The 19,042-nt window shown below is 41.0% G+C and overlaps 1 protein-coding gene across 15 annotated transcripts in view; it reads left to right on the top strand.

The window, feature by feature from the left end:
• Nucleotides 1-19,042, top strand: part of LOC145516574 (uncharacterized) — a 291,214-nt gene that overhangs the window by 131,158 nt on the left and 141,014 nt on the right. For 6 of the 15 annotated variants that reach the window (XR_014061501.1, XR_014061492.1, XR_014061504.1 and 3 more), the window contains one exon: nucleotides 18,496-18,539. The exons of the other annotated variants lie outside the window; for them this stretch is intronic. The gene's annotated coding sequence lies outside the window, so the exon portion shown is untranslated. The remainder of the gene's footprint in view (nucleotides 1-18,495; nucleotides 18,540-19,042) is intronic. 15 annotated transcript variants of the gene reach the window in all.

The following is a 19,042-nucleotide window of genomic DNA, read 5'->3' as shown; positions in this document are numbered from 1 at the left end:
ATACGTCGGAGGAATTGGTGGGATTTTGAAACTATCTGAACAGTTTATGTTATAGAATTGCAGAATAGAAAAGGAATTTGTCAGCTCACTCTGGGTGTGGCCAAACTTACTCATATTTGGCTGTTTTCCTAAATTATTTCTCAATATGGAATGTACATTTGAAGAAAAGAGACAATATAAGAGCATGTAAAGACATTACAAATGCCAATTTATCCCTTTGTATGTACACTTTTCCCTCCTTCATAATAAAGTCAATTATGCTTTTTCTTCTTACTCCTGGTAGAAATTGTGATATTAAGGCCATCCTAAATCTGAAATACCATAAAGCAGAGGTCCACAGCTTCTAGGATCTAATGCCTGATGATCTGAGGTGAAGCTGATGTAATAATAATTGAAATAAAGTGCACAATAAATGCAATGCACTTGAATCACCCCAAAACCATCCCCCCACCCTTGTCCATGGAAAAGTTGTCTTCCATGGAACCAGTATGGTCCCTGGTGCCAAAAAGGTTGGGGACTGCTGCTGTAGAGCATTCATGACTGCAATCTAGTACTGCTGTCTTGTTATAGAAATTTAAATTACATTAGAGGCAATAAAAGAAAAATATTAATACTGTGAAGCACCAAAATCAGTGAGATAAAGGATAGGATTGAGAAAAATCACAGAGGTGGCTAAGGAAAAGGCCTGAGTTGCAAGAGATTAGAAATTAAATTATGGATATGAAGAATAGCAGTGGGGATCCAAGACACAGAAAAAAACTATTCATGGACAAGAAAAGAGAAAAAAAATAAAAGATTCAAAGATATATTAGAAGAAAACTTTGCTAAAATCAAAGAAGATCTGAGTCCTCAGATTTAAAGGGTTTATGGTGGTCCAGGAAAAATTAATAAATTATAACCACATTTCAAAATACATTCTGGTAAAGTTAAGTAAAGGAAAAAAAAAAATTCTACAATGTCCACAAGCAGAAACAGGTCACTGTTATTCCTATTCTCTCCCCATGTCCATAAACTTGTAACTACAAAAACAAAAGCAGCCAAACAGTTCAGACTAATTTCTGATTCTTCAGGAGCATTTTCTGATGGAAGACAATGAAATGACATCTATAGAATGTTATGGGGGAAAGAGTGTCACCCAGCCGAGGCATCATTCTCATGTAAGGCCAGTACCAAAATATTCTCAGGAATGGAATTATTCATGAACTCTTCCTGGAAAATTTCCTGAAAACGTAACTCAGCCAATCAGAATAAAAATAACAACAATAGTGTAAAAAGAGACCAGGGTGTCCAACTCTTTGGGACCACATGAACCATAGCCCACCAGGCTCTTCTGTCCATGGGATTCTACAGGCAAGAATACTGGAGTGTGTTTCCATTTCCTTCTCCAGTGGATCTGCCCAACCCATGGATTGAACTCTTTCATTACCAGATTCCTTACCATCTGAACCACCAGTCGCTCAGTCGTGTCCGACTCTTTGTGACCCCATGGACTGTAGCCTATCAGGCTCCTCCGTGGGATTTTCCAGGCAAGAATACTGGAGTGAGTTGCCATTTCCTTCTCTAGGACATCTTTCCAACCCAGGGATTGAACCCGGGTCTCCCGCATTGTAGGCAGATGCTTTAATGTCTGAGCCACCAGGGAAGTCCTCTGAGCCACTAAGGAAGCCCATAAAAAGAGAAAAAAAAAAAACAAATTTATAGGTGAAGTCAAAAAAACTGGGGGAAAAAACACAATTGATTTGGCTTTGAAAGTAAGGGCAACATTTTAAATTGCAAGTATAGAAAATCTCATACTGACACCTGAAATAAATAAATCTTTATTTATTAATTTTTTGGCTGTACTGTGTGGCTTGTGAGATCTTAGTTTCCTGACCAGGGTTTAAACCTGGGCCCTTGGCAGTGAAAGCATGGAGTCCTAACCACTGGACTTCTAGGGTATTCCCTGAAATAAATATAAAGTATGATTCAGCTGTTGGTAAACTAAGAATAATTAGAAGCCAGAAACAGAAGAAAGAGTGATTCCACAGGAGGATGTGACCTTGGAGTAGTGTCTGTCTGGTACATCGCCTTATGCTGATCCCTGGTGGATTTTGCCTAGATTTTAGTGGGCCAGATGTTCTCAAGGGGAGCAAAAACTGGAGCTTAATCAAGATAAGGGTAAATTGAAGAGTTCTGCATAAATCAGAGACTCCTAAAAGATGTCATCTTCATTAGGTATAAGATCAAAGACAAGGAAGAACTATTCAATTAAAAGTATGGGTACCATTGGTTATCCTTATGATGGATTAAAAAATGGAAAATGCTTTCCTCTTCATGTCTTACATGAAAATCAGTTCCAAAGAGACTCATGACTTAGAAATGAAAAGGCAAAATTTAAGAGCTTTCAGTAAAAATAGAGACGATATGACTTCAGAATAGGGAAAGATTTCACACACAAGACAAAAAAGAAACTAACAATAAAAGTAAAGATTAATATATATATAATTATAATTTATATACAATTTAACATAATTATTCGGAGAAGGCAATGGCACCCCACTCCAGTACTCTTGCTTGGAAAATCCTGTGGACGGAGGAGCCTGGTAGGCTGCAGTCCATGGGGTCGCTAAGAGTCAGACACGACTGAGTGACTTCGCTTTCACTTTTCCCTTTCATGCACTGGAGAAGGAAATGGCAACCCACTCCAGTATTCTTGCCTGGAGAATCCCAGGGACGGCGGAGCCTGGTGGACTGCTGTCTATGGGGTCGCACAGAGTCGGACACGACTGAAGCGACTTGGCAGCAGCAGCTAACATAATTATTATATTAAACATATATATTGATATGGGCTTCTCTGGTGGCTCAGACAGTAAAGAATCTGCCTGCAATGCAGGTGATCTGAGTTAGATCCTTGGGTTGGGAAGATCCTTTGGAGAAGTGAATGGCAATTAATTCCAGTATTCTTGCCTGGAAAATTCCATGGACAGTGGAGCCTGGCGGGCTACAGTCCATAGGGTCACAAAGAGTTGGACATGACTGAGTGACTAACACACACATGCAATTTAACATTATTATATTAAACATATATATTGATACATTGTTTAGGAAAATGCACATGTGGTAAAACTATGCTGCTGCTGCTGCTAAGTCGCTTCAGTCATATCTGATTCTGTGCGACCCCATAGACGGCAGCCCACCAGGCTCCTCCGTCCCTGGGATTCTCCAGGTAAGAACACTGGAGTGGGTTGCCATTTCCTTCTCCAATGTATGAAAGTGAAAATGAAGTCGCTCAGTTGCATCCGACTCCTACTGACCCCAGGGACTGCAGCCTACCAGGCTCCTTTGTCCATGGGATTTTCCAGGCAAGAGTACTGGAGTGGGTTGCCATTTATAACTATGAAGAAAAGCAAAAGAATGTTTAATGCTTAATTGGTGTAGCATTACCTCAGCACTGGGGACCAGGAAGGGGAACACAGCCCTCAAAGCTCAGGGTATAGTAGAGGGGGCCTGGGTGTCATTTTATTATTCTTCATATATATAAATATGTATATATGTGCATATACTTATATGTCTGTCTTATCTGTATCTGTGGGTTGCTGCTGCTGCTAAGTCGCTTCAGTCGTGTCCAACTCTTGGCGACCCCATGGACTGCAGCCTACCAGGCTTCTCCGTCCGTGGGATTTTCCAGGCAAGAGTACTGGAGTGGGGTACCATTGCCTTCTCCATCTGTGGGCTAACTGGGATCAACTGGGAAATTCTTGCTTGGGGTCATTCATGTAGTTGTGGGTAGATGTTGGCTGGGGCTGCCCATTCAAGGTGGCTCTCCCATGTGGTCAGCAGCTGGTACTGGCTATTGTTTAGGAGTCCAGCTAGGACTGCCTACCAGGATGTCCACATGTGACTTCTCATGAGGTTTGCGCTTCTCTTACTGTGGAGGCTAATTTCACCAATGAGTGTTCTTTAAGTCTCAGGATATTGCTAGGCTCTAACGAACTAGCCTCAAAAGTCATATGACTTCGTTTCTGCCATATCTATTGTCCAGCTAGTCACTAAGGCCAGCTGTAAAGAGAGAATCGGGATACACATCTTGATGGGAGAGGCAGCATGTGTGTGCAGGAAGGGAAGGCATTGGTGGCAGCCACCTTCCTTTTTGGGGGAGTATTTGCCACCTCCACCAACTGTTGCCTGCTTATTGAGCCACTCAGGGGACAGCCACTCTGTCTCCAGGAAAGGTGCAAATCTGCTCTATTGGATCTTGACTTTAAGATCTACAAGTCAAGTGGCCATATAATGTGTGCTTCTGTTTTTTTTTTTTTTTAATTGTAATTTCTTTTTCAAAACCAGCTTACTTCTGGCAATCTATAGCGATTTACTTTTGCAAATGACTGGCTTTGGTATTCATCCTTGAACTCATCTGGACAGTGGAGGTGGCTTTGAGGAATGACAGCCAGCATCTGTTCCCCCTCACCCCCAACCCTTTTTTGAATTGTACCTTGCCGTTCTTGTATTACAGAAGATTTCACCATGTTCACATGCAGGGTTGTGTGGGTGGTTGGAGGGGCTGTCACTACACTGGGAAAACTCTTTGAATTTGAAAGAATTTTGCATTTATTTGAGGGCTTTTATTTGTGAGCTTGAGCAGTCCAAAGTGTCCTTGTGTACAAGCCCTGCCTTTGCTTAACTCCTATTATTATCTTGCTTTGGAAGGTCATGCCAACTGCTTAATTACACGGAGAGTTATGAAACAGCTAGGGCACCAGCACATTATTCAAGTGTGTGTTCCTAAAGGAAAATAAACTCTTCTTGCACTGAGGACAGCTGCCAATAAACCAGGCATGTTTGTTTGTTTGTGGCCACATGTATAGCTTCCTTGTATAAAGGGATTCCGCGGCTGGCAAAAATCCTGGATTCACCTTTCCTGACAGCACCAGTAGTTATAGTATAATAGAACTGTTTTAATTCAGAAAGAGATTAAATCTGAGTACTTTGAGTCAGACTTCTCCTTTCATTGAATGTAAACAATAAAACCTCTTTATGAAGGCTTTCCTACTTTACTCAGAAGTAGGCTAACGCATTTCACGTATACCTGTAATCAAACATCAGGCTTAATAAAAGTGTACATTTATTACAGAGAAGATTATGTAATTTAAGGTTCCCATAGTCCACCTGCCCCTCAACTATCAACCTTCAGAAGAAAACTAAGAAAACCCATGTTCCGAGAGGTTCAACCAGTCAGATTCCTGTTTTGGACCAACTCTTACCTTGGGAACACATAGACTTGGCATTTCAACCATTGCCTTTGTTTTATATGTGTTTAGGCAGAAGAACGTGCTAATTCTAAAAGAACTCTTTGCAAAATTAGATGCTGAAAGAGAAACAGAGCAGAAGCAGATCCCTTGAGAAAGAGCTCCTCTCCTGAAGAAGTGTTTTTCACAAGGCACTGAGATAGCCAGGAATTCTTGCTCCTGCAGGAAACAGCTTGCCCCATTGCATAGGGTGGGGCCCTCTCTTATTTCTCTAAACACTTTTGGAGGAAAAAAAGAAAAAATCAGGCTCAAATGCCAAAAGACTACTTTAACCCTCCAATCCCAGAACCCAAGGTCAATCAGAGGTCATACATGCAGTGCTTAAGCCAAAAGGTTGGCCTGCTCTCCAGGCAGTGTCCGTTCCTTCTGAAATCTATAGCGAAAGTTGAAGCCATGGAAACGCTGCTCACTCATTCTAAGTCAGAGCTACCTGTGATTTATTAAGTAGTATGAGGTGCTGGTCAGGGCATGAAGTTAAATATTAAAAAAGAAAATCAAACTTCTGCTCCCACTTCTACCCCTCCTTCTTGAAAACTAATTTAGACCATATCCAAGTTTTTATAAAGACATTCCTAATACCATTGTGCTGTAAATCCTGTCTGATCCAACCTTCAAATATTTATGTAAACTGAAATATGTCTGAAAAGAAGTCAAAACAAAACAAATATGCTTCCCATCTCGTTACACAGGTCCCTCCTCCCTCATTTACATTCAAGTGTAAACCTCTCCAACTGGTTCCCAGCTGTTAGGGCTGGTTAATTAATGATAATTGCAGAGACTATTTCTTTGAATGCTCTGATGGCCTTATGTCTTGCAACCAATTTAGCCTGGAGTTTCCAGTATGTGTGAAATGCTTTGGTAGCAGTTTTGTTTTTTTTTTAGATCATTACAGATAAGGGCAATTGGTTTAGTCTCCCTACAACCTGCCCTAGCAATAATGAGTGCTTTTGATACAGCTACAGGTTGGTCGGATGTGTTATTCCTTAAGCTGTAAATTCAGGTTTTACTGTCATTAGAGTGAGCTGTTTCTCCTGGGATCATTTTGGGTGAAGTGCTTTAACTCAGTTCCAGATGCACTTTGCTAATGATAATTTGCGTCACTTGCAAGTTGTAGCAACCTCAAGATCTCATGGTCTATCTTTTGGCTCCTGATACCATGTAATTAGAGAGAGTGGAAAACAGGAAAGAATTTTCAAGTGACTGTACTCACATTACAGTTCTGAAACCCAGGGGAAGGAAAGAGGAACCATTATTTGTATTAATAAAGGAATACTCTTTGGAAGTTACCTGGTAACCTTTTTTTTAACTTTTTATTTTATATTGGAGTATAGACTATTAACGATGTTGTGATGGTTTCAGGTGGGCAGCAAAGGGACTCAGCCATACATATACATGTATCCATTCTCTTCCAAACTCCCTTCCCAACCAGGCTGCCACATAACATTGAGCAGAGTTCCCTGTGCTATACATACAGTAGGACCTCAGGTAACCTTTTGATATGGGAATTAAAAATGAAAGTTAATGGTTTTTGCCCTCACAAAATTGATTTGTTTATGCGGTTTTTATTGATTCATCCAACATTTATTGAATACACTGTGCTATGTTTAGAGAGATGAGAGTAAAGAGGGAGTGGGGCACAGATCCTGCTTCAGGGGGTCGCTCACATATTGTATCTTATTTGAGAATTACTGTAATCTTGTGGGGTATGCGGAGCCCGTGTTCATCACCCCATTTTATAGGTGAGGAATTTGAAGCTTGGAGAGATTAAGTGACTTGCCCAGGATGACATACCTAGTGAGAGCCAAGATGAAGCACCAAGGCTCTGACTCAAGTCTAGTCTTTTTTCCTTGCATGTATTGAGGTCTCAATGATAGGGAAGTAGGGAAAATGCAAATAGGCCTCTGAAAACAAAACAGCCACAGCTATATGTCACCCATCTGTTTAGAGGTGCACACGCCAGAACTAGATCTTCTGGGCAGTGAATAGTGCAGATAAATAGGGAGAACTCTGGGGTGCTGGGAGTCCCTGCAGGCTTCACCCTGGGGCACATTCCGTGCCTTTGCTACCTCCTTATCTCCCCCCATACTCCAGTACCCTGATGTCAGCAGGGAAAGTAGCCCCTTCTGCCTTTGCCATGCCCCATCTAAACTGTCCTGAGCAAAGCTTTGAAGAGACTAGGGTCTGCGTGAGCAGGATACAACAGATGAAGTGAATGGCATGTGACACCTCAAGTCTCGCAGGAGGACAATGGCAAATGATTTTCTTGTCTGGAGCAGAGATCTGGAGTGAAGCAAGAGATGGCAGTTTTAGGAGTATTGGGCCAGAGTGGTAGTGCAGGTGGTGACAGCTCTGTGACCAGGATCAGCCCTTATTGGGCATATGACTTCTGCAGACGGTACTTAGGTTGATGCTCTGCTGTCACCATCTTGAAATTTTTAATAATTTTTGAATAAGGGGTCTAACATTTTCATTTTGTACTTGTTGCTGTTCAGTCTCTAAGTCATGTCCGGCTCTTTGTGAACCCATGAACTGCAGCACGCCAGGCTTCCCTGTCCTTTGCTCAAACTCATGTCCATTGAGTCAGTGATGCCATCCAACCATCTCATCCTCTCTTGTCCCCTTCTCCTCCTGCCTTCAACCTTTCCCAGCATCAGAGTCTTTTCCATTGAGTCTGCTCTTGGCATCAGGTGGCCAAAGTATTGGAGCTTCAGCCTCAGCATCAGTCCTTCCTATGAATATTCAGAACTGATTTCCTTTAGGATTGACTAGTTTGATCTCCTTGCAGTGCAAGGGACTCTCAAGAGTTTTCTTGAGCATCATAGTTGGAAAGCATCAATTCTTTGGCACTCAGCCTTCTTTATGGTTCAACTCTCACGTCCGTACATGACTACTGGAAAAATCCATAGCTTTGACTATACAGACCTTTGTCAACAAAGTGATGTCTGCTTTTTAATACTCTGTCTAGGTTTGTCATAGCTTTCCTTCCAAGGAGCAAGTGTCTTTTAATTTTGTGGTGGTAGTCACTGTCCACAGTGATTTGGGAGCTCAAGAAAATAAAATCTGTCACTGTTTCCATTTTTCCCTCATCTATTTGCCATGAAGTGATGTGAGCCCTGCAAATTCTGAAGCCTGTCCTGACCACATGTTTTACTTCATTGTTTATGCTCCTTTATTTGAATATTAGGCAGTATTAGTACTATTGAGTATCAAACTAATTTGAGTATTGGTATTGAGATTTAGTAGAGACCACAGATACTCTTCAGGCTGCAAGTTGGACCCACTAGAGAAGGTGAGGATGAAAGAGAAAAGGGGGACATATTTTCTTACACATCAGGTAACCTTAGCTTGGTGGAATAACAGGAGGGAAAGTACTAAAAATACTCAATTCCTGGTTTTGTTTAAACCTAATAAGCTGTATCAGTGAGTCTCTGTGTAGGGAGAAGAGAAACACACTGAATTGAGTTATTTGACCTATGCTTTTCTTACAGCGTGTTCAATATCCAGTATAAATAGAGACTTCTTATCTTGAATCCCTTGAATTTCTGAGATATCAGAGGAGTTGCATAGAATGGAATGCAAGAGATATTTGGCTTAAGAGTTCTATAGAATAGACTTTTAGATCAAGATACATGTAGAGACAATCTGAGAGATTTATTCAGATACTTGTAACTTGAGTGGTAGGGCAGGTATTTGTTTAACTTCAATTAATAGGCAACAGAAATTGATTCAAGTTTGTAAATTTTCTTAGGGAAGTGCTGGCTGATGATTATGATGATAGAGGAATAAATAACAGCAATTGCAACAACGGTCACAGGTTCTATTTAGTGAGTGTTTTCAGAGGATAAGATGGTTGGATGGCATCATCGACTCAGTGGACAAGAGTTTGAACAGACTCCAGGAGATAGTGAAGGACAGGGAAGTTTGACGTGCTGCAGTCCGTGAGGTCGCACCGAGTTGGACATGACTTAGTGACTGAACAACAACTTACCGAAGGACTTTTCAAGTATTAACTCACTTAGAGCTTATTATTGTTATGAGGTTGCCACTTATATTATTCTAATTTGACAAATGAGGAAACTGGCACCGTAGAGTCAAAGAACTTTGCTCAAGGATTCACAATTGGAATGCTTTGCTGTTGGATTTTAACTGGCTGGCTGGCTCCAGCAGTAATCTCAACTGAGCTATTTTGCCTCCTAATGTTTTTCTGTTAATGCTCCTCCCAACAAGTGAAAATATACATAAAAAGACATTTTCCTGTGGTTTCAACTCTTAGAGCCTAAGTCTTCATCAGCACTTGCCCCACCACTAATTCTAACCCAGTTGGTTCAGGGGAGGGTTGAAACAAAGTAAATTTGGATACTTGCTGGTGTGGATTCTGATTGTAATGAGCAACTTGTGAGGAGGAGGCCAGGACTAAATGGGGAATTGTGAAATGTGGTCATCATTTTTGTCATTGACTCTTCTCCCTGTAAAGTTGCTTGGAGTGATGGGGGTCACACTACCTTTGTGCACAGTCAGAAGACAGGCCTGGCTGACTTGTCCCAAGTGGTCCAGGAGGGGCATGTTGAGTTCTTGGTGACTCGCCAGCGCTCTCTCAGTGGGGGATCGGGAAATAGCAGGTGCATCCACATTGGTGAGACCCAGCCAGGAGTCAGAGGCCTCCACTTCCAGATTTCTAAGGAGTTGCCATTTCCCCATCTGCTTTAGGACCATGAATTCCGCTGCGTAGGTCTTCTTCATGGACTGATGTCCTTTAAATAGGTGCACAGTGTACCTCTGTTGATTTTTCTGAGGACTGCTGCTCTATCATCCAGTTCAATCAACTTAGCTTTGCACCATTCCATATAAAGAAACAGGTATTGAATTTCACTGGGACTTCATTTTAGACTTATCTTGACCTTTATCCTTATGGGCTCTTAACTTTCAATAGGTATTCAGCATTTAAAATGCCTGCTTTTAAGTGGAATGTTTATTCAATCTCAGGTACTAAAAGAAAGATTGGCAGTCCAAACAGATTTGAAAACAAAGAGGGAGAGTCAAAACAAATTTGAATAAAAGTTTGTTTGTGATTAATGTCTTTGAGTTTAGGCACTCAAAGAGTGCTTAAGAAGTCATTCTAACTTCTTTGCTGTTTGAGATTGGAGGGGAAGGAGGGGTTTTAGGATGTGATTGTGCTCTGGGTCACCGAGCAGCTCCTGCCTGAGACCTCCATTCTTTTATTTTCCTGCTTAGAGATTAGTTCTTTTTTGCAGCATAAAGTTAGCACGTTTGGGAAAACAGAGTGGGTCTACCTTTTTGTCTTAGGTGGGTTTAGGAAGCAGACCCTGAGAAGAGGATTCCTGTGTAAATGGTTAGTAATAAAGTGTTTTAAGGAGAAACCAGGAAGGGAGGGAAGCAAAACCAGGAGGGAAGCAGGACAGGTAAAGCTTTTAGAAAAACTAAGCAAGCTTGTGACTTCAAGTGAGAAGCCACCCTTAGCTGGGTCCCAAGAGGAGCGCTAAAGTCTAAACTATACTGCAGTTTGTCCTAGCTCTGGGCAACAGAGCTGGACTTTCACTTTCCTGCATCAGGCATTCATTAGCCATGAGCCCTGGGTGGCAGGAATGTAACCTTCCAGGCACTTTGGGTGCTTCCAGGCCAAGTGAAACTGATATTCAGGGTAAGCCTCTGCAGAAGATGGCAAGTGAGAGCAGTGGGAGTGAAGCTTGCAGAGCTGGGTGACAAGCACATAATTCTGGGTGGAGCACACCAGAATTTGCTATAGACAAGGGCTTCCCTGGTGGCTCAGACAGTAAAGAATCTGCCTGCAATGCAGGAGACCCAGGTTCAATCCCTGGGTTGTAAAGATCCCCTGGAGAAGAGGATGGCAATCTAACCCACTCCAGTATTCTTGCCTGCGGAATCCCATGGACAGAGAAGCCTGGCAGAGGAGCCTCTGCATCTCCAGAGTAGGAGAACCAGTGCTCTGTCTGTTGCTGGCAATTCAGAGAGGTGGTAGGACCACTAAGGGGAAGGCTACCAGTTTTCATTAAGGATCCAGCCTTGACATAGAAGCAGGACAGTCACTTACTTTTCAATGGTTAGTGAGCATCTCAAGGCTGGTCACAATGGAGAAAATCTGGAGGCTCTTCCAACATTTTCTGGGCACAGTTCAAACTCCTGATTGCCCTAGATGAACAGAGAGATCCAAAATAGGGCTCCTGATCCCATTTTGGATCTGAAAATTTTTGATAAGCCCAGGGTATGTCTATAGCACTGTACATTGATCCTGAGAGATCTCAGTTGAGCTCCTGTAACTATAACCATTACTTTTAGCAAGTGGGACTCACAGAATTTACACAGAACATACGTGTGTGTGTGCGCGTGCGCACACACACTTGCACATGCAGTCGCTAAGTTGTGTTTGACTCTTTGCTACCCCGTGGACTGTAGCCCTCCAGGCTCATCTGTCCATGGGATTTTCCAGAGAAGAATACTGGAGTGGATTTCCATTTCCTTCTGCAGGGGATCTGCCTGACCCAGGGATTGAACCTGTGTCTCTTGCTTGGCAGGCAGAGTCTTTACTATTGAGCCACCAGGGAAGTCTTATGCAGAATATAGCTAATTTCATTTCTTCTGAACACAGCTAATTTCTCCAATCCAGAAAGCTGGACCCTCTTGAACAAGTACATTGATCATTCCTAGTCAGAAAACGGTCTCAGTTTAGTAATTATTATTCCCAGTCCAATGTTGTAAGAAAAATGTACATTTCCTTGTAAGGTAAGACTTCTCCCTATCACTGCTGCCCCATCCCAAATGCGGACCTCCAGTGGAGGAGGAGGAGGAGGACATTTGCTTCTCCATTGTGTTGCCTTGTGTTTCTCAGCCCTTCTCATCCACTCTCTGCTCTACCTCTGGCTCTTCCTGAGTTGGAGGCAAAGGAAGGAGAAGAGAGAAGGAAGCAGGAAAGTTCTTACTTAACCAACACTGTGAGATGTATCAGAGCCTGCAGGTAGGTGGCTGTAGCCAGCTCTTTTGGGGGAACTTTGTGAGTCTGCAGTTACGGTCTATTCATTCTGGGGGTGGCTTTGTAGTTCTCTTGCTGGTGGCTCACAGTTTCTCACCTTGGGACTCTTGATGGCCTGCTTTCCTATGGCATCACTTTGCCCCTCCAGACAGTTCTCTTGGATAGGTTGTGAGATGATCTCAGGCCATCTCTGTTTTCTGTGGCTGATATCTGATTCACAAGAATCACTCATGTCTCTTCTACTCTGAGTGTCTGGGAGCACTGTTCCATCATGATGCAACCATGCTCTTTTATTCATTGTGACAGCAGCCTGCTAGCCTGTACTACTTGCCCTTCACATGTCTCAGCCCTGAGACAGACATCTTGTCTGCTGTGACAACCATATTCAGGGCACAGGGATCAGTCTCTTAAGTGGACCACTTATGCCCCTTTTCTTGACTTCAGGTCCAGGGAAAGCACTCTGACCCCTGCCCCCTGGGATGGGCATGAGACTCAGAGTGCCGCCATAGTTCTCTCCCCAAATCCTCCTATCTTAAATGACCATTCATCTTTCAATTTAGTGGGGTTTGCTCTTAATATGATAAAGGGCTAATAATTTTTAAAAACTGGTTTGTACATACTGCCTTTGCAAACTGGATTCTGAGCATCGCATCTCTTTTGGAGTGTGGTATCTATTATCTGGTCCAGTGAGGCTAAAAGACTACTGTCATAACACTCAGTCACATTGTACAAGAGATCAATGAAGAAATGTTACATTTATTGATTCTGTCATTTATCCAATGAACACTTAGTACTTTTATTGTGCTGATACATTTAGACTAGATGTATGGCTCCATGTGGGGGGCTTCCCAGGTGGCTCAATGGTAAAGAATATGCCTGCAATACAGGAGATGCAGGTTTGATCCCTGGGTCTGGAAGATCCCCTGGAGAAGGAAATGGCTACCAACTCCAGTATTCTTACCTGGGAAATCCCATGGACAGAGGAATCTGGTGGGCTGTAGAACATGGGCTGCAAAAGTGTCGGACATGACTTAGTGACTAAAACAACAACATGGCTATATGTAAGCATACGTGCATGAAAAGTCCCTAGTATGCACGAAAAGTATAAGTTACTATCAGTTGTATATGTTGAGTGGTAGTTTTGTGGGTATTGAGTATGAAATAAATATATTAGTTAATAAAGAGGACCCATGGATTAATGATGAGAATGTGTCATAAATCAAAGATTATAGCTTACCCAATTCTGTGCATCCAAGTTAAAAAACTTAAAGTCCTTTGGGGAGCTCTGAGTCCAGACCCTAAATACAATCATCACCAAGATTTGTCAAGTATGACCATGTGCTAGACGCTATGCTAAGTGTCTTACAAACAGTATCTCATTTAGTCCTTTTAACAACCTGATGCGGTTAAGTATTTTTTTTTCCCCCATTTTACAGATAAGGAAACTGAATCCCAGTAACTTTCTCAAATTCCTATGGTAGATTATGGAATCAGATTCAGGTCTGCCTGACAGCCAACTCACTCCCATTTCCCAGATGGGAACCATCCATGTTTCATCAGGTGTGCTCCAGGCGAGGAGACATGATATGTTGGAGTGGAAAGAGCTTTGCAGTCAGTCAGAGCTGGTTTCTGAGTTGGCTGTGTCATTTATTAACTGTATGATTTGGGCCAGTTTCCTTAATCTCGACCTCTTGATCCCATCTATGAAGTAGAGGATAATAATATTTACTGTTCAGGGTTGTTGTGATATGAAGTAATGACTTTGAAGCAGTTGGTGTATGGAGGTCCTCAAAAATCATATATATTATCGTTTCCATTCTTACTCTTCACCTGAAAATGTTTTAAGAGCACATAAAAGGAGACAGGCCAGGCTTGGATGCAAACTACAGTAATCTAGGACTTTTTGGTTTTGGGAATCAGGCTCCAATGATCTAGGACTTATCCTTACTAGGGATTGTTCTGTTGTGGTTTCTAAGTAACACTGTGTAGCCGAGTCACAGAGCACACTTGGGGAAATGCTCAGGACCCCAATTTCCTTTGGAATTGAACTTCTGTATATGGCATTCTTCTTCCCTCTGGAAAACATACAGTCTTCAGTATCCCTGGATAGTACATGGTGGTATTAGGCAAGATCTCCTTTTGGTAATAGAGTGGTTGGATTGTGGCTGGCTTGGGCATGATAATGCTGTTGAGTCTCTCTGTTAGGGATCAAAGGAGAGAATCCTGGGAAGTATTCCCCAGTGTTCTCAGCTGACACTGAAGGAGTAATAGCTAGAGAGGGCACATTCAATCTGCTATTTTTCCACAGAGCCATGCAACCTTATCCTCCCTATTGTTGCCCTCTGGCATCTGAGATGGTGGCAGGGGCATAGCCACATAGAACTTGAGTTGTGACAGTTCAATTGCTGCTTCTAGCTCTGTCTCCAAACTTACAGCTGTTATAAGTCTCTGGTTTGGAGCAGGAAAGCCAGAAGAGTCAGGAAAGCAGAACCTGGGCAAAAACAACAAGGAACCCCCATCCCAGGCCTTCATTCTTACACTTCTCCATCGATAGTATTTGGATGTTGAAATTGGGGTATGACATCTCTGACACCTGGTCAACAGGCAGCTTCCTGAAACCCCCTTCTGTTCCTTCCCCACATGGCTCCTCTTCCTCCCCTCACTTTAAGTTATTCATAGAACCTCTTACAGATCTAAGAAACTAATTGTGAAATACCTTTGTGATTACAGTTCAGACATCCAATTAGAAGCAAGGAATTAAGCTCCCAAATACCACAAAATGAAAGATTGAGATTCTCCTAACAAAACCTCTGCTTTCCACGAATGGGGGTTGACTCATCCATCCACCTTCAGCTCCCCAGCCCTTGTCTTTCATGCTGAAGTCAGCCAGTTTCTTCACTTGGATTTGGAAAACTGCTGAGGTCTGGTTCAGCTTCATTCCAAAATTGTCTACCAATAGCAGGGACCTGGAAAGTAACTGCCTGTTGCAGGGAAAACAGGATAAGGGCACATTCCTTGAGTTTGAGAGTCTCATGAAGACTATCAATACTGTGTTTCTTCTAAGGACAACAGACTAAAAATGGACAATTAAATATGAAGCAGAAGGACTATCTTGCTGTTGTGATTTCATTTTAAATGTATCTAAAAGACTGGGCGATACTAAAGTATGTGACTTATTTCCTTCTATGAATTGAGATAAAATGGTTCTAATTTTCTTGCTATTTTTCTGGCGTTAGGGCCCTGTGAAAGAATGTTTCTTCTCTTGCTTTTGGTGGGAATTGGATGTTTGTCGATTTAGCATATGCTTAAAATATTTTGGCTTTGGAAAACTGCACTGATAGCCTTTTCCCTCTAGTCAACATGAATCTCATTTTCCTCCAGCTCTCATAGCTTGTGGCTCCAATACAGCATTTCTCATATTCTGTTTTATTCTATGGTGACTTATATTTCTGCTTTTCTCATGTATGGGATATGCAGTTCTATGTGTGGAAGAACTGTATCTTATACATCTTTGTACTCACCTGAGTCCAGTCTGATACATTATGTAACGTAGGCATTCAATACATCTTAAATTAAGTTGAATTCTGAAAGACCATACAGAGAAGGGGGAACTCTGAGCAACAGCAATAACCATCTTTGTAGCAGATGCGCCAGGGTTCAACTATGGACAGCCTGTTCAAATGGACAACCTCCTGCTTCTCTCTGCCTGTGGGTATTCTCTGGCCATGAATGTGATCTTGGAAGCAGACAGGTTAGACTGCAAGTGCCAAGAGTATTGCCTGAGGAGCAACCCTCAAGGAGGGACAGGCCTGGCTAGATAAGTAACCCTGCTTCCTTACCTTCATTCTGAGAAATGTTCTATGCAGTTTCTTAGAGAGTTACTATAGCAGGACATTCTGGTTACCCAATAGCAGTTGCTGTTTTTTTCTTTTTTTTTTAATTGAAGTATGCTTGACATACAACTTTGTGTTAGTTTCAGATGTAAAACATAATGATTTGATATTTCTATATATCGTAAAGTGATCACCACACTAAGTCTAGATAGCATCTGTCATCAAACATAGTTACAGAATTTTTTTTTCTGATGAGAGCTTTTAATATTTACTCTCTTAGCAACCATCATATATGCTATACAGTATTATTAACTATAGTTGCCATGCTATATATTATAGTCCCATGACTTGTTTATTTTATAACTGTAAGTTTGTACTTTCTGCTTTCTTTTACCCATTTCACCCACACCTCACCTCTGACAACCACAATCTGTTCTTTTTTTAAAATATTTTATTTTGTATTGGAGCATAGTTGATTAACAATGTTGTGTTAGTTTCAGGTGTACAGCAAAGTGATTCAGTTATACATATATGTGTATCAGTTTTCACAGAATTTTTCCTGTTTAGGTTATTACAAAATATTGAACAGAGTTCCTTGTGCTATACAGTAGGTCACTGCTGTATTTTAAATATAGTAGCTTATACGTGTAAAGCCCAAACTCCAAATCTTTCCCCCTACCCTTCCTTCCTGGTAACCATAAGTGCTTTTCCTAAATTTGTAAATAAGTTCATTTGTAGCATTTTTTTTAGATCCCCCGTATAAGCCATATCACATGATATTTGTGTTCCTCTGACTTACTTCACTTATTATGATAATCTTTAGGTCCGTCCATGTTGCTGCAAATGACATTATTTCATTCTTTTTAATGGCTGAGTAATATTTCACTGTATTAGGTGGGCCAAAAAGTTCATTTGAGCTTTTCCATAAAATCTTATTGAAAACTCAAACCGGCTTTTTGGCCAACCCAATATATATGTACCACATCTTTATTCATTCATCTGTCGATGGACACTTAGGCTGCTTCCGTGTCTTGGCTGTTGCAAACAGTGCTGCAATGAAAATTGGGGTGCGTGTATCCTTTCCAACTATGTTTTTCTCTGATATATGTCCAAAACTAAAAATAGAGCTTCTGTATGGTCCAACCTGTGCTCTATATCCATGAACTTCCTTTATTTTTAGATTCCACATATAAGTGATAGCATACAGTATTTGTCTTACTCTGTCTCACTTATTTCCCTTAACATAATGCATTTGAATTCCATCTATGAGTTTGCAAATGGCAGGAGTTCAACAACTCTTATACACACACATACACTCCATATTTTCCTTATCCATTCATTTGTTGATGGACACTTAGGTTGTTTCCATATCTTGGCTATTGTTGATAACTCTACAATGAACATGGGGGTATATATATCTTTTTGAGTTAGTGCTTTTATTTTCTTTGGATAAATACCCAGAATAAAATTGCTGGATCATACTGTAGCTCATTTTAAGTTTTTTTGAGGACTTTCCATACTGTTTTCTGTAGCAGCCGCACCAATTTAGATTCTCGCTTATAGGACAAGAATTGCCTTTTCTCCACATCCTAGCCAACACTTCTTTTGTCTTTCTGATAATAGTCATTCTAACAGGTGTGAGGTAATGTCTCATTGTGTTTTTGATTTGCATTTCCCTAATGATTAGTGATACTGAGCATTTTTTCATGTATGCCATCTGAATGTCTTTGGAAAAATGTCTATTCAGATCTTTTGCTATTGTATTAGTTCTTTACATTTTTGGATATTAACCCCTTATCAAATATGTGATTTGCAAATATTTTCTCCTTTTCTTCTTGTTGGTTTCCTTTCCTGTGCAGAAGCTTTTTGGTTTGATATAGTCCCATTTGTTTATTTTTGCTTTTGCTGCCTTTGTTTTGAGTGTCAAATCCAAAATAATTATTGCCTAGACCGATGTTAAGAAGTTTACCACCTATGTTTTCTTCTAGGGGTTTTATGGTTTCAGGTCTTACATTCAAATATTTAATCCATTTTGAGTTAACTTTTGTGTATAGTGTAAGATAGCGGCTCAGTTTCGTTCTTCTATGTGTGGTATCCAGTTTTCTCAACACTATTTTTTTAAGAGACTGTCATTTCCCATTGTATATTTTTGGTTTCCTTTTTATAAATTAGTTGACCATACAGGCATGGGTTTATTTCTGGGCTTCCTGTTCTGTTCCCTTGATCTATTTGTTTGTTTTAATGCTGATACGACAGTGGTTTTTTTTTAATGTATTATTTTAATTGAAGCATAGTTGGTTTAAAACTTTTCAGGTATACAGCAAAGTGATTCAGTTATATATTTTTTAATTCAGATTCTTTTCCACTATAGGTTATTACAAGAAACTGAATATAGTTCCCTGTGCTATGCAGTAGGTAGGTACTTCTTATTTATCTGTTTTATATATACTAGTGTGTATATGTTAATCCCAAATTCCTAATTTATCCCTCCCCTCCCTTCCCCTTTTGGTCATCATGAGTTTGTTTTCTGGGAGTCTGTTTCTGTTTTGTAAATAAGTTCATTTGTATCGTGGTTTTAGATTCTAGATACAAGTGATATCATATGATATTTGTCTTTTTCTGACTTGCTTCATTTAATGATAATCTCTTGTTGTTGTTCAGTCACTAAGTCATGTTCTTCTCTCTGCGACTTCATGGCCTGCAGTATGCCAGGCTCCCCTGTCTTTCACTGTGCCAGAGTTTGCTCAGATTCATGGCCATTGAGTTGGTGCTGCTGTTTAACTATCTCACCTTTTGCCACCTTCTTCTTCTTTGCCTTCAATCTTTCCCAGGATCAGGGTTTTCTCCAATGAGTCAGTTCTTCACATCAGGCGACCCAAGTATTGGAGATTCAGCTTCAGCATCAGTCCTTCCAATGA

Source organism: Giraffa tippelskirchi, chromosome 8 (genome assembly GCF_054371585.1).
Source record: "Giraffa tippelskirchi isolate mGirTip1 chromosome 8, T2T-mGirTip1v1.2.pri, whole genome shotgun sequence".
Lineage (NCBI taxonomy): Eukaryota > Metazoa > Chordata > Mammalia > Artiodactyla > Giraffidae > Giraffa > Giraffa tippelskirchi.
The sequence above is the reverse complement of the archived record's forward strand: the minus strand, read 5'-3'. Positions and strand labels throughout refer to the sequence as shown.